The sequence below is a fragment of the Leptopilina boulardi genome, unplaced genomic scaffold (assembly GCF_019393585.1).
Source record: "Leptopilina boulardi isolate dan_hultmark-lab unplaced genomic scaffold, ZJU_Lbou_2.1 LbouV2_89, whole genome shotgun sequence".
Taxonomy (NCBI): Eukaryota; Metazoa; Arthropoda; class Insecta; order Hymenoptera; family Figitidae; genus Leptopilina; species Leptopilina boulardi.
The window spans coordinates 79,709-96,835 of NW_026138037.1; positions in this window are offsets into that span (position 1 = coordinate 79,709).

Genomic DNA, 17,127 nt, shown 5'->3' on the forward strand with positions numbered 1-17,127 from the left:
AAAAAGCTGCAAATGAGGAAACAAACCTAGGTAATAAACAAGCACGACAACTTCTCGGACAGAAAAAGCTTAAACTGCGAATAGAAATAATTTTAGCTAGTGAAAGACGCCGAGAAGATGAATCATCACCGATAAATAGGAAAATCGATTTACTGTACGAAGATATATTGAATGTTCCAAGTCATGTTTTTGGTGAACATAAGAATTGCTTAATACTAAATTGGCCCTGTAAGGGAAGAAACTTATTAGATGAGGAAAATTTAATGCCCATATTACGCAACACTAATGCTTATGCAAAACTCATGGAAGGACTGCGTATTTTAGGACGTTATGCAGAGAGTTTATTGTATAAGATTACAACAAACGTAGTTGAGTCTGCAAATAATGTAATTTGCAAAGTTATTTCCGGCAAACGAATCTTGTACAATATGAGAGATAGTTATTTTGTACGGTGTCATGCAGCTGCTGCGCAATTCACAACAAAGAAAGTTTTAACAGCTGTGCATGAAGGAATTGGCAAGCAAATTCCTCAAATCGCAGAGACAATGGAGAATCGTCGGAAACTAAAGATTGAGACTAATAAAAAATATGCTCAAGAAAAAAGAAGAACGAAAAGATACTTCAAGAAAAATATGGATCCACATTACGGGAAAAATGCTGAACAACTTGATTTAAAAGGCCCATTATTTGATAAGGAATACAAATCTTTAATGGATGAATTGGAGGTGAACCAACAAAATAGGGATGCAATTAGAAAGCGAACAATAATGCAATCGCAATCACTTGAGTGGAAAAGATTACGTCAAAAAATGCTTACAGCTTCAAACTTTGGTGACGTTAGTAAAAGATTAAAAACTACATTGTCTGCGGGATTAGTAAAAAGATTATTATACAACAAAGTGATAACGGAGGCAATGCAGCATGGATTAGATATGGAAGATAGAGCCAGAAAACAGTTGGCAGAAAAACTCGATATCAAAATCGAAAATTGTGGATTCTTCATTGATCCAGAAATTAAATTTTTAGGAGGTTCTCCAGACGGTTTAATTGAAGAGGAGTTATATGATTTAGATATTCCTCTTGATTCAATTATGAATAGAAAATGTAAAAAATACCTATTTGAAACAGTTGCAGGTGGCATCGTTGAGATAAAGTGCCCATACTCTGCAAAACACATGACTATAGAACAAGCAAAGGAAGAAAGTTCTGCTGTCAAAAGTATGTTTGGAAAGAAGGATAAGAAATTTTTAAAACCTGCACACAATTATTACTATCAGATACAAGGACTTCTCCATTGCACAAGACGAAAGTATTGTATTTCCGTTATTTGGACACTGTTAGATATGGATGTAACAGTAGTTTTACGGGATGACATATTTTGGAATAAAATAGAAAAGAAATTAACCGATTTTTATTTACAGTGCTTGGTTCCTGAAATAATAGACAGTCGCTTCATAAGGAATTGCCCTCTTCGCGAACCTAAGGATATTATAGATGCAAGAAAGCCTTACTTAGCTGGAAGACAAAAAACAGCAAAAAGGAAATTCAGTAACATTCTACAGAAATGTATCGAAGCTGAGGCACAAAATGTAAATAATGAGGACACCCCAAAAATAGATGCAATTGAAGAACAATGCAAACCTTTGCCTAAAATTAATAACGTTGATGAAGACATTTTAAGAAAGAGTGCAAAAAAATGAAATTTTCCGATAATTGGGCACTTCCTCCTATAAAAAGTATGGAAAACATTTTGCTACCAACAGATATGGAAATACAGACGTTCAAAGCAATTGTAAATGCTGAACCAAATATTGATGAATTAAAAAATATAATACTAGACGTGAATGAACAATTGGATGATGCTTGCATAGATGCATTCCTCAAAGTACTACAAGAGAATGTCCCAGACATGGAATTTTTAAGTGTGCACCATCTTGCTTACCCTGAATTTATCACACCATGTCAGAAAAATAAGGATTTGCAAATAGTCGGTGGACTGGAATCTCAACATTGGCGTTGCTTATATTTCTACGAACAAATTTTATACATATATGACAGTTTATTCATGCCAACGTTTAACGATCTGACAGAAAGAGAAAGAGTTTACATCAAACAACGATACCCAAACCTCGACACAAAAAATGTAATACCTCTTCAAGTCACTAGACAACCAGACTTGAAAATCTGTGGTGTTTTTGCAGGAGCAATTGGCATGACCTTAGCTGTAAACGAGGATCCATGTGTTCAAGATTATTCAATAGATCCGCTGGAAATCCGTAAGCATTTCCTTTTCATCATTCAAAGTAGAGAATTAGGACGATTGCCCTTAAAAATGGATAATGTAATTGAGATAACTGATGATTGAAAAGATCTTAGATTGACATTGCTTTCAATTTAAGATTTACTTTTCGTAATTTTTCAGAGTACTACGTCATATATATTTAAAAATATGACGTTGTACAGCAGCGAGGGATTTTTACATCATTTTCAAAGTACAACGTCACAAATTCTTATGAATATGACGTTGTACAGCAGCGAGGGATTTTTTCTTTTATTTCAGAGTACAACGTCACAAATTCTTTTGAATATGACGTTGTACAGCAGCGAGGAATTTTTACATCATTTTTAAAGTACAACGTCACAAATTCCTATGAATATGACGTTGTACAGCAGCAAGGGATTTTTACATCATTTTCAAAGTACAACGTCACAAATTCTTATGAATATGACGTTGTACAGCAGCGAGGGAATTTTTTCTTTTATTTCAGAGTACAACGTCACAAATTCTAATGAATATGACGTTGTACAGCAGCGAGGGAATTTTTTCTTTTATTTCAGAGTACAACGTCACAAATTCTAATGAATATGACGTTGTACAGCAGCGAGGGATTTTTACATCATTTTCAAAGTACAACATCACAAATTCTTATGAATATGACGTTGTACAGCAGCGAGGGATTTTTACATCATTTTCAAAGTACAACGTCACAAATTCTTATGAATATGACGTTGTACAGCAGCGAGGGAATTTTTTCTTTTATTTCAGAGTACAACGTCACAAATTCTTATGAATATGACGTTGTACAACAGCGAGGGATTTTTACATCATTTTCAAAGTACAACGTCACAAATTCTTATGAATATGACGTTGTACAGCAGCGAGGGATTTTTACATCATTTTCAAAGTACAACGTCACAAATTCTTATGAATATGACGTTGTACAGCAGCGAGGGAATTTTTTCTTTTATTTCAGAGTACAACGTCACAAATTCTTATAAATATGACGTTGTACAGCAGCGAGGGATTTTTTTCTTTTATTTCAGAGTACAACGTCACAAATTCTTATGAATATGACGTTGTACGACAGCGAGGGATTTTTCAATAATCTATAATACATATATAACAAAGAAAATTTTATCTTTCTTCTAAAATTTGTAAGGAGAAATAGAATACAACAAAGCGGGCGGATGTGGGTGGTATTTGTTGTTATTCATATTTTAATCTTTTAATTTTAATTCATATTCACGTTATGTTTAGAGTACTACGTCATAAATGAGTGACGTTGTACAGCAGCGAGGGATTTTTACATCATTTTCAAAGTACAACGTCACTAATTCTTATGAATATGACGTTGGCGTGGGTGGTATTTGTTGTTATTTAGATTTTAACATTTTAATTTCAAAATCACGTTATGTATAGAGAAGTACGTCATGTAAGTGTGACATTGTACAGCAGCGAGGGATTTTTTTCTTTTATTTCAGAGTAGAAGGTCACAAATTCTTATGAATTTGAAGTTCTACAGCAGCAAGGGCCATTGTGTATTTGAAAAATTGACCTTAGCAACTACAACTTGTTTGCTGAAAAATCAATATTTTCCTAGGCTTGAAAGGCTTAAAAATGTAATAATTTATATGCGCTTACTTTATAAAAACAATACAAATTAAATAATTGTAACACTTTTACTATTACGTACACGGAGAAAAAAATCAAGCGAATATAGTAGCGACAGTAACTATACTACTTTCGTGTGTGCGCTTTCTACGATATTTGCAGGGATCTATACTCGTTTGGTATAGGACACTGCAAATTGGGTATTTTTTTACGAATATCGTAGAAAGCGCACGCGCGAAAGTAGTATAATTACTGTCTACTATTGGGATCTGACATGGGGGCGGGGCCTAAAGCAATATGGCGTAAATTGGGTAACACTTTTAGTGAATTTACATAGGAATAACATGGGATGCATGTTTAAAAATCGTTTTTAAAATCGTTTAAAAAATATTGCTTAATTTAATAAATGTATAAGTGAATTTTTTTAATACAAAATTACTATTTACATTCCTATTTACAAACATGAATAAAAATATAAAAGAAATCTTATTTTTATACAAATTATTTTCTCAAATCCAGCGATACTTGTGCAAGAAAAGTATTGTATTTTCCTTTATATTTCATGTAATTATATGAAAATTTATAAATGTATGTATTTCATTTTTCATTGTAAAAGTCTGTTAACAAGAAGTGAAAAAAAAATTTATTTATCCGTTTTTACAGTGATAAATTAACTTTCAAAATGTTCACATGCACGGGTAATATGAAAGATTATATAACCTCCAAATTTTAAAATCTTAAACTTACATGGCAAAATGTAATCACTTCTTTTGAAATGCAGAGAACATACTCTCATAGAAGGCTTTATACTGTTTATTTTTAAAGCATTTTTCCAGGCCTTTAATTGATCGACTTTTTCAAAATTATCGAACGTATTTTTCACATCCACTACTCGTTGTTTTGGTTTAGGAAATTTATGGAAAATTACGCTTAAATTTTTCGCTACAGTACTGCCACAGCCTCTCACAGAACACTTAATTCTGCAGGAAGATTTCTCACGCGGTAAAAATGTAGCTTCATTCATAATGATAAAATAATTAACAATGACAGCGGAACTACAATTGCAAGTGACACAAACAGTTATCCAAAACTAGTTACATTTTTCAACACCAGATGGCATGTGTACGAATGTCAGATCCCAATATTCGCTTGATTTTTTTCTCCGTGTATTTAAATTGTTCGTATCTATCTGGGTACAGAAATATTTTAAAATAATTCTTAAAATTTAATTTTCCTATTTCAAAAATTGAAAATTAAAAATTGTACTTTTTTATTATATACGTTTGAGAAAATTAATAAAAAAATTTTTGATTTATTAAAGTGAAAATTAATTTAAATTTTTCAAATTTCAAAAAATTTGTGATTTTTTTGAAACTGAAATTTTTTTCGAATTTTCATAAGAGAAAAAAAATTTTTGATTTTCTTTGAATGTAAAAATTTTGTTGAATTTTTCAAATTTCAAAAAGTTTGAATATTTTTCAGAAAAAATTTTTTTTGTTTTTTTTGGAAGGGAAAATTTTTTTGAAGTTTTCAAATTTAAAAAATTTTGAGATTTTGGAGAAAAAAAAATTTTTGATTTTCTTTGAATGTGAAAATTTTGTTCAATTTTTCAAATTTCAAAAAGTTTTAATATTTTTGAGAAAAAATTTTTTTTGATTTTTTTGAAAGTGAAAATTTTTTTGAATCTTTCAAATTTCGAAATTTTTAAATATTATCAAAAAAAAAATTTTATTTTTTTTAAAGTGAAATTTTTTTGAATTTTTCAAAATTTCAAAAATTAAAAGAAAATTTTTTGATTTTTTTTAAAGTGAAATTTTTTTTGAAGTTTTCAAATTTCAAAAATTTTGAGATTTTTGAGAAAAAAAAATTCTTGATTTTCTTTGAAAGTAGAAATTTTGTTCAATTTTTCAAATTTCAAAAAGTTTGAATATTTTTGAGAAAAAATTTTTTTTGATTTTTTTGAAAGTGAAAATTTTTTTGAATCTTTCAAATTTCGAAATTTTTAAATATTTTCAAAAAAAAAATTTTATTTTTTTTAAAGTGAAATTTTTTTGAATTTTTCAAAATTTCAAAAATTAAAAGAAAATTTTTTGATTTTTTTTAAAGTGAAATTTTTTTTGAAGTTTTCAAATTTCAAAAATTTTGAGATTTTTGAGAAAAAAAAATTCTTGATTTTCTTTGAAAGTAGAAATTTTGTTCAATTTTTCAAATTTCAAAAAGTTTGAATATTTTTGAGAAAAAATTTTTTTTTCATTTTTTTGGAAATGAAAATTTTTTTGAAGTTTTCAAATTTAAAAAATTTTGAGATTTTTGAGAAAAAAAAAATTTTTGATTTTCTTTGAAATTTTGTTCAATTTTTCAAATTTCAAAAAGTTTGAATATTTTTGAGAAAAATTTTTTTTTTTGACTTTTTTGAAAGTGAAAATTTTTTTGAATTTTTCAAATTTCAAAATATTTGAGCCGCCGGAAAGTAAAAGGGCGCATAAAATTTGTACGGCCGTTCGAGTTGGCCCCTGACGCTTGAAAAATCGATTTAAAAAAAAAAAATTTTTTTTATTACTACATTACTGGAAATTTTATTCCGCATCTTTTTTCTTCTATGAAAAAAATCTCTATCTTTTTCGGTTTTCGAGTAAATCGAAAAAAACTGGATTTTTAAAAAACACAAATTTAATTAAATTTTTCACTTCAACTCGCTCTAAAAAACAAAGTTATAAATATTTTTTGACAAAATTTACAGGAATTATAGTTTAAACTATTCTTAAAACGACAAACTTTGTAAGAATGTGATTTTTTTATTTCGAAAAAAGTTATGAATTTTTTTGTTTCACAGTGACAAATTTACGTTTCCAAATTTTCAAGGGCTTCGTTTATCTGAAAAATTTTCAGTCAGTGGAAACTTATCCCGAAAAAAATGTTCACTAGGGTCTTACAAACATTTTTGTAAAATATTTTTGCAATTGGAATAGCCGTTTACGAAATATTATTGAAAAACTATTTTTCGTCTACTTTCCGGCGGCTCATTTAAATATTTTCAAAAAAAAAATTTTATTTTTTTTAAATTGAAAATTTTTTGAATTTTTCAAAATTTCAAAAATAAAAAAAATTTTTTGAAATTTTTTTTAAGGTGAAAATTTTTTTGAAGTTTTCAAATTTCAAAAATTTTGAGATTTTTGAGAAAAAAAAATTTTTGATTTTCTTTGAAATTAGAAATTTTGTTGAATTTTTCAAATTTCAAAAGGTTTGAATATTTTTCAGAAAAGAAAACTTTTTTATTTTTTTTTCGAATTTTCATAAGTTTCAAAAATTTTGAGAATTTAGAGAAAAAAAATTTTTTGGGTTTTTTGAAATTAAAAAATTTTGAGTTTTTTCAGAAAAAAGATTTTTTTACATTTTTTGAATTTAAAATATTCAAAAAATTTTTAATATTACTACAGCATAAATAACAAAATTGTTACAAAATTTCTGTATTGTTTTTTTAAAAAGAAAAACATAAATTATACTATAAGTATTGCCTACAGCAAAAATATTTGAATTTTTTAATTACGAAATTTCAAATTTTATTTTTGAATGTATTTTGAAATTTACCGCCACAATTAGTGATGTGAACACACTTCTTCAAGCAGCCGCACGGACCCAATTGGCGGCGCTCGAATCAGTGCAGTAAGCAGTGGACTATACATTCACCGCACTCTACAGTTGATGCATGGAAATCGTCGCCCAGAGGATTAATCAAGAGAGAAGATTTTATTTATAAAATATTGTTTTTTATTGTTTTTATTCATTTTTTTTTTTAGAATTAAAATTTAATCTTTTTTTTATTATTTTTTATTAATTTCTATTTCATTTTCAAAAAAAATTCATCCTGGAGCACTTGACGACTCAATAACATGTCCTTAAATGACATTTTTTAATTTCTTTTACATTTTTTTAATATTGTTGTAATTAAATTGTCAATTTTAAAAATGACTTAAATTATATTTTCCAAATTTTTTATGCATCTAAAAACATTGTAAATTTATTTTTAATAATTTACTTACTTTATAATTTACTTTTAAAGATCATAAATTTGCACAATATTTATTGTAACATACTTTAATATACAGAGTGTCTACAACTAACTTGAAAAATATTCTCTGATATTTTTATGTTTTTCGAAAATTAAGAAATTTTTAAAGAATGCAAAAGATATATAACATTAAAATACATTTTTAAGGATATGTAAAAGTATGTGTGCAACACTATTTATATAGTAGATATGTTAATCGTTTAGGTAAATAAAAACATGTAATTCAAAACCAGACATGTATGATTTAATGGAAAAGTAAAAGTAACAATGAAAACAAAAAAGGAACAATAAAAACGAATTTAAAAAAACCAATTAGTTAATTAATTTTGTTTTTCATGAATAAGAAATATTAATTTATTTATTTAACATATTTACGAAACATAAGTGGTCCATAAATTACAGTTACATTAATATTAGAGCTGTGCAAATTTCAAAAATTCGATTCTCTCCATAAGAATTAACATGGACTCGGTTCGGTTCGAATTTCGAGTCCATGTAAAATTCGAGTTATTGCACACCTCTAATTAATATATATTGTATTCGGAAAATTAATTATTTTACTCCAATTAATTAAAGACAAAAGAAGAAATTAGAAATTATACCTAATCAATAAAAATAATTTTAAATCAAAATAATTTTTTGCCAAACGTATTTCAGGTTCCTCTAAATATTCTAGTATGTAAATAATATTAAAATTAAATTGTAAAAATTTTAGGTAGAGATATAAATATTTTTTGAATTCATAATAATAGTTTATTACACTTTTTGAAAACATAAAACATTATAAAACAGTTTGAAATTAAATGAAATGGAAAAAGATGAAATTAAAATTGAAATAAAAACGTAAAAATCGGATATTTTGAAAAAGCTCCTGTCACAACCCTGGCGGATTTGATTTACCTAAAATCGACCCAGCTGGGTCGATTCTAAGTCGAATCTAAGTCGAATTTAGGTAATTATCAAAAAAAAGCTTTAAATTGATGAAAATTTATAAAAATAGGAAAAGAACTAGGCGCAATTGCGCCTACATCTAGGGTTTCGTGGCGCTTTAAATTTTAATTAAAAAAAAAAAAATCAAAAATAAATAATTTAAAAATAAATAATAAAATTTATTTTATAAATTTACCTAAAACATTAGGTAAAATGTCCATTCAGTAAATGGAGATTTTAGATCTGTGGGGCCCCAAAATTTGAATTTGGGAGCTATGGTGCCCCAAAATTTGAATTTGGGATCTGTGGTGCCCCAAAATTCGAATTTGGAAGCTATGTATGCCCAAAATTCGAATTTGGGATCTGTGGGGCCCAAAAATTCGAATTTGGGATCTGTGGTGCCCCAAAATTCGAATTTGGAAGCTATGTTTGCCCAAAATTCGAATTTGGGATCTGTGGTGCCCCAAAAGTTTAATTTGGGATCTGTGCCCTAAAATTTGATTTTGGGAGCTGTGGTGCCCCAAAATATACTACGGACAGACGGACGCCAAAGTGAAACTATAAGGCTTTCGGCCATGGGCCACGAAACCCTAAAAATTAGTATTGTGAGGTTAAATGAACATTCATAGAGTTAATTTTTGTAAGAATTTTAATTATTAACGTGATAAATAATAAATAATTACTTGATATGTGCAAGTGGTATCTGAAGATTTTAACTCGTTGTCAGTTTTCATAATATTTTCAGAAATTAGTGTAAAATGTGTGAAAAAATAATTTATATTTAATAGAAATTGCAAATTTTATTAATTATTTTATTATTTATCGAGCACAGTTTAAAATAATTGCAATTTAATTAAAAAAAAAAGTTTTCTTAAAAGTGATAAGAACTCTACTATACCGACCACACACGGTAAAAGTAAAAGTGTGCGTTGGAGCTTCTTCATCTTGACACAAGATGTGTAGTAAATGTGAAAAGAAAAATGTGTACCAAAACAGCTGTCAAAAAATTCGAAACATCAGAAATGTCAACATAACCTGCTGGAGGACGTCAAATATAATAATTTCATTAACATTGTCGATGTTAAATTTAAATAATATTTATATACATAAGTATGGTATATATGAAGGTTAGTTCTTATATTTTACAGAAAGTCGTCGCCGGCTAAATTTTAAAACGCTGTGTCTATTTAGCCCGCTAACGGGAGGAATAGTGGCGATAGATTATTTAGCCCGCTAGCGGGAGAAATGCAAGATTTTGGATATTTAGTCCGCTTATTTTAAAAAATCACCAAAATGAGAACTATTTAGTTTGCAGTAAGTATATTTAAAATATTTTTTATTTTTCTTATTTATTTATTCTAGAATAATAAAATATATTTTATTATATAAAATGTATATTAAGTGCAATTAAAAATAAGGCAATCGTTTATTTGCTCCAAAATGAATTGTTTTGGTAGGCTTGTTTATATATTTAATTTAATTAATTATTTAATTAAAGTTGTGGTAAAGAAACAATTTTTTGTTCAAACCAAATTTATTGTAAGAAAACTGTTTAATTACAGGTATATTTATTTTCTAATAAATTATTAGAGAATAGTTTATGAAGGGTTGCAAATAAATAAATTTCTTTGATGGTAATTAGAATCCTTAATTTTTATTTTTTTCGTTGAATCAACGTTGGTAACTTCAGTTTTATAATACGTATATATAAAATATAAGAATTTTAATTGTACAGTCAAACCTGGATAAGTGACACCTGGATAAGTGAAAAACCTCTTTAAGCGACGGAAATCGCCAGGTCCCTTCATTTTCCCATGTAAAAACCTCTATAAATGAGAATTTGTAAGTGACCGATATTTTTTTCGGCCAGACCTCTATAAGTAAAAGATGCGCTTCTCGAACCTCTATAAGTGACAATTCTTTCATTTTATTTTCTTGGATTGACCTCTACAAGTGAAAGACGCATGTTTCGAACCTCTATAAGTGAAAATCGTTGATTTGTCAAAACCTCTATAAGTGAACGCAGCCATGCTTGAACCTCTATAAGTGCGAGAACCTCTATAAGTGATAGAGACCGCACTTCGACCTCTGTAAGTGAAAACCTGTATTAATGAAAAACCTCTATAAGTGATAAAAAATTGTTGGTCCCTTGGGATGTCACTTATCCAGGTTCGACTGTATTATTAAAAAAAAGTCGGTCCGATTTTATTTTCAATTAAAAAAAACATTTTTTTGAAAAAATATGTGAAAAGAATATAGAATTAAAAAAGGAAAAATAGAATCAAGAAAAAATGGAACAGCGAAACGAATAAAAAATTGATAAAAATTCCACTTTTTAAAAAAGAAGTTTTTTTTGAAAAAAACTTAATTAAAACAACTTCTTATAATGTTTGTTAAATTATTTATGTAATCTACACGTAAAAAATACGTGAAAATGAATAAATTTTTTTTGTAATATACACGTAAAAATACGTCAAATTGTATAAATTTGAATCACTTTAGATAAAAAATTTTTCATTTTTGGTGGATAAATACATTTTTTCATTAAAATTATCATTTTTTTAATATTAAACCATTTTTTTCGAAATTTTTTATTTTTCCTTGACAACGTTATGATAATCAATTCCAGTCAGGTTCGCTATATTTTTTTTGTAATGTACATGTAAAAATACATATGTGAATCAAATTTCAGCCCTCCAGATTAATTCGAGTGGCCGCTAGAGGGGGTACACAATTTCAAAAAAACTGATATTAATAGGGTTCCGAACCGAGTACGGAACCATAAAAATCAGATGATTTTTTTTCTTACTCAGAAACTTAATGGGAACAATTTTTGACTTTGAAAACAAATTTTCACTTAGAATTGTTAATGTTAGAAATTATTTAAACAACAAATTTCCTAAAATCGCTCCTTTGCTACGAGCGGGTAGTGACTCTGCGTATTAAATATGAATAAAAATAATCATATGAATTTTTTTACACAGGAACATCTTGGGAACAATTCCTGATTTCGAAAAATTTTTTTAATTAAGAATTGTTAATATTAGAAATTTTGTAATGGTTGAATTTCCTTAAATCGCTTTTCTGTTACGGGCGGGTGAGAGCGCTGCCTATTAAATATTAATAAAAAAATCAGTTGAATTTTTTTATACAGTCAGGAGTTGTTGCTGGCATGTTCCTTAGTAAGAAAAAAATCATCTGATTTTTTATTATTATTTAATTTTGCCAGCGTCTCCATCCGCCTGTAGCATGAAAAGCCAATTTAGGAAATTTGTCGTTTAAAAAATTTCTAACATTAACAACTGTTAATGAATATTTTTTTTTCAAAAAAAATTGTCAAAATAATTGTTCCCGGGATGTTCGTGTATAAGAAAAAAATTCATATGATTGTTTTTATTAATATTGAATAGCCAGATTCCTCATCTGCTCGTAGCAGAAAAGCGATTTTAGGAAATTTGCGAATTGCAATCTTTCGGTAAGCTTACCAAGCAATCTTGCGATAATCTTACAGTGCAATATTGCAGTAACCTTACAGTGCAATCTTTCGACAATTTTACCATGCAAGCTTGAGTTAGGTGGAACATTTGAAGTTTGCCGTGCAAGGTTGGCAATGTGTTGCGTGGCAAGCATGCCGCAAGGTTGCTGCAAGCTTACGTGCTGTCTGAGTAATAGTAATATTAATAGTAATTTTAGAAATTGATGCAAAACTCTAGTATATTTTAAACATCCTTTATCGCTGGGTCACTTCAGATGGCTCTCGGTAGCGCGAAGGTTAAAATGCAATCATTCCAATTCAGACATAAAAGTAAGTTTTTAATATAACTTAATAATTCTACATTTTTCTTATTAATTCATGATAATCACAAAAATTTGGTTATTTGGTGCAGCTATACTTTATAAATATGTAATTATGTTTTTAATATTTTAATTTTTTTATATTTTAATCATTAGTAAAAAATAAATTCATTACTTCTAAGCAACAACTGAGGCTCCGGATCTTAAAAGGGCACACGCGCGAATTATCGTGAAATAATTTGGCCCCTGGAGATAAAATTTTGAAACTATTCAAAATTAAATTTTTAATTATTCTTTTTTGTAGAGAATTTTATTGCGCATCTTTTTTCCAAAATAAATTTTTTTGTATAATTTACCGTTTTTATTTATTTACAAAAAACGTCATTTTTAAGAATCGAAATTTTTAATGCTTTTTTGTGTTCAACTCGCGATTACTTCGACAAATATGAATATTTTTTCACGAAATTTTAACACAATATTCTTCAAACTACTCTAAAAGTGAAAGCAAAGTTTAAAAATTTTATGTCCGTATGTTTAATTGATCCGGAACCTCAACTAATAATTCGTTTTACATTTAAAGAATTAGTATATATTTCCCACGTGGAAAGATTCCGCGGAAACTTCGCAGAATGATTCCACGGAAACTCCGCGGAGTCATTCCGCGGAATTTCCGGAGATTGTTCTTTTTACTATTTTTGAATAAAAAACTTGAAAAATCAATTTCTAAACCATATTAAAAAGTTTAAACAAGTCAAAAATAAAATATCAAGAGGTCACCAATTACCGACGGGTATCCAGGTCAATTTCTTCAAGGTAGTTCATCTCAAATAATAAAAATGATAAACCAATTCTTTTATGTCAATTTTTTTTCAGAATAACTTTGGAAATCAAAAACAACTTAATTTTTTAAAATAAACATAGAAAGTTCAAGAAAACAAAATTCTTTCAAGAACTTCACAGATTTCTCAGATATTACATGAACATTTCTAAATTAAAACTCTCTAATTAAGAAGCGTAAAATTTTTAATATAAATATTACACAAATTATACAAAGGAATATTCTTATAAATACTACATGAATAATAACATAAATAACATACACATACTTTAAATCCAACTTTTTAATATAATCATAATTAATAGTCTTAATTAGTCTTACACAAAAACATTAAAAAAATTTAATTTTGTTATAATTATTTGGTTTCTTAACAATCACGCTTTTTCGGTTATCGATTTAGGTTTAATTATCCGTTCACTTTTGGTCTCCGATTATCGATTTTTCGTTCATACAAAATCAATGAAAATTTTCGATTTCGTTACAATTATTTAGTTTATTAAAAATTGCGCTATTTCGATTGTTAATTTTTACTTTAAAATTGTTCTCTGAGGAAAACATTATTTTCTTTCCATATTATTTATTAAGATACATATATAATTTTCTACCTTCAAACATTTTGATACAATTTTGTCTAAAGTGACAATTTCTATAACGTAAGACTCTCGAACATGTTTTAAAGTTTCATTCAGATTGAATCCAATTTCTCTGTTTTTAATTTCGTGTTTGCTATCGTCGGTAACAATAAGTTTGCTTAATACTGCGTATGAAACTTTTTGAACTGTAATATAATATTTAACAGTACCAAAAGAAATTGATTCATTAATTTTATATTGTACGTAATAGTTTTTACGTTTTTTTTGACGAGAATATAATTTTGAAGTGTAAATTTCGTTATTTATTTTGCACCTAGAAAATATCGGAGTAGGAGCTTCCAATAACTGCTCGTTGGTAAGACCTGTCGCATGACTAATAGCCAGAAGTTCGCTATCTGTAATAGTATGTGCTATAGATGGTCCATGTGTGCAACATTCATAAACATTTAATGGTCTTTCAGGTTGCACAAGATAATTAATACAACGTTGGGCTTGGATTATTTTTATTGTATTTGATAATTCAACATCTATCTTATTAGAACCGTGTGTCATTTTGACCAATTCGCCATTTTGATCTTCAGACAAGAAAGCCGACCAAACCCAGAGCGGTCCATATTCTCGAACATTTTGTGCAAGATGTTTCAATTGGTGTAAATTGTAAGTGCATTTATTAAGACCGTACAATCGTTCCACGTCAATAATGAAAATGTGTAATAAACTGTCCGCGAGATCGATTTCTGCCGGAAGAATTTTCTCTTTTGATAAAAGTTGGATTGCTTTAACAAGCAGTAAAAAGTGATCAAAATATTCCGATTTCTTAAAACGATTTTTTAAAACTATCGGTCCGAAAGTACACAAGGAATGCTCTGAATTCGGAAGCCTTCCAATCTTTCAGCTTTAACAGCGATCTGGGATTTCGTGTCACGTCGTCCGGCGGTGATATTTTAACTAAAATTTCACTAATTTCATCTCTATTCTCTTTGGTCAAATAGAAATCTTCTGCATGGTTATTGGAATTACACCAGCAAGTCAAAAGTGCTAACATTTCACCAAGAAGCACTGAGTGCATATAATCATGGGGAAATCCCTTTGACCTATTGAAGTAAGGAATATTTGTGACAACCGATCTACCTTTAACGCCTCTAAAGTGTTTCAAGTTCTCGTATTTTTCAACTATTGCGGTTTGAATCTCCATTCTTTCAGAGGATCTTAAAGGAGGTTCTTCTGGAACTATTGGATAAATCCAATTCCAACCAGCTCCAGTTGGACAACTTTCTCCTTTTGCCTCGCAACTTGCACAACTGTACTCTCCATTGTAATAATTTATGTTTTGCACAGATGCTCGAGCAGGAGCATCCAAAATCGCAATAGGCGCAAGTACTTTACTTCTGATTTTACGCTGCAACTTTTGATTTAACCATTCAAATCCATTTACAAATAAATTATTTAGAGACAAAGGAAAAGGTTGGAGATATGAGTTCATGTCTGGTTTTTTTATGCCTTCGTTACGGTAAAAAATACCACACACAAATTGGAAACTCCTTCGAAAACGTGGCGGTATGTTTACAATTTGAGCGTATACAGGCCACATCTGACTGCGTCCACTTTTGGACATTTGTACACCATCAGTAAACCAAATCATGAAAAGATCATATTCTCCAGGAATGGCAATTGTTTTTAAACGACGATATTCAGAAGCAGATATCAAATCGGTCACCAATTCTGGATTTCTTCCTAAACAATCGGTTTTAAAGGAATCAATTAAACAATGAAGATCCCTCACTTCAAAAGCAATACGTAATTCTGTTTCAATATCAAATTCTAGAAAAAAACTGTCCAACTTTCTACTATTACATCGCAAACAAACTTGCACATTTACAGAATCTGACCATTCTCCTACATAGTTAAGGCAGTCTGCACAAATCCTGTGTTTAGTTGTAAAATTCGCCTGCACAGGAGGTAAAACTTTATCAATTAATTTTGTTAATTTATATTTTGTTTTTGGAAGTGAGTGGTCTTCAGGTAATAAATTATTTATTAAACTTAACATATCCCCTAAAGCTGTTTTCGTTAATCGGTTTGAAACATATATTTTTAAAATCTGATTTAAAGCATCACCTCCACAAATATTTGCGTTATCATAAATAGGGTTATTGAGCCAATCGTTTTCATTATTAGCAAATCTGTCATTATCGCTACTAACATTATCGTCGATATCGTTATTGTTGTTATCCCAATCGTCACTAATATCGCTATTATCGTTATTTCTTCTATCGTTATCGCTACTACTGTTATCGCCAGTATGGTTATTTTCGCTACTATTATCAATATCATTATCATTATGGTCGCTACCGTTATTGCTGTTATCATTATCGTCATTAATATCGCTATTATCGTTATTGATACTACCGTTATCGTCAGTATGGTTATTGTCACTAATATTATCAATATCATTATCTTCGTTATTAAACGTTAATACAGATGATTCAGGTGTCGATGAATATGGTTGACAAGTAGAAAAACGACGAAAGGGGCTAATTTGTTGCTCAGGAACATCATAATCAATTACATATTGATTAAAAGTTAACAGTGAGGAATTACTTGTAGAAGTTGATGGTACAACTATAGAAGATTCAGTCATGACATCATTTTCACCTTGAAATTGCGATGATAGGGACGATGTGCTTTCATTTTCGTTATTTGAGATCTAAAAGTAATAGGAATATATTTAAATGCACTTGGGAATATTGAGAAAAAATAGTATTTACTATTAATAGAGTGTTACCATATTTCTGCTTTTTCTTTTTTGTTTCCAATTAAACAGTTAGAATTTGCTTAATTTGATATTGGTTAGAACGACCATATTTATCTGCAAATATTTTTTAATGGTTAAACAAATTTTTTAACTTAAACAATAAGTCATTCTTTAAGCAGAATGACACCAAACCTCTTAAAAATTTGACTTTCAAAGTAAGATATAGAATACAAATTTTAGGTAGGATTATTTCTA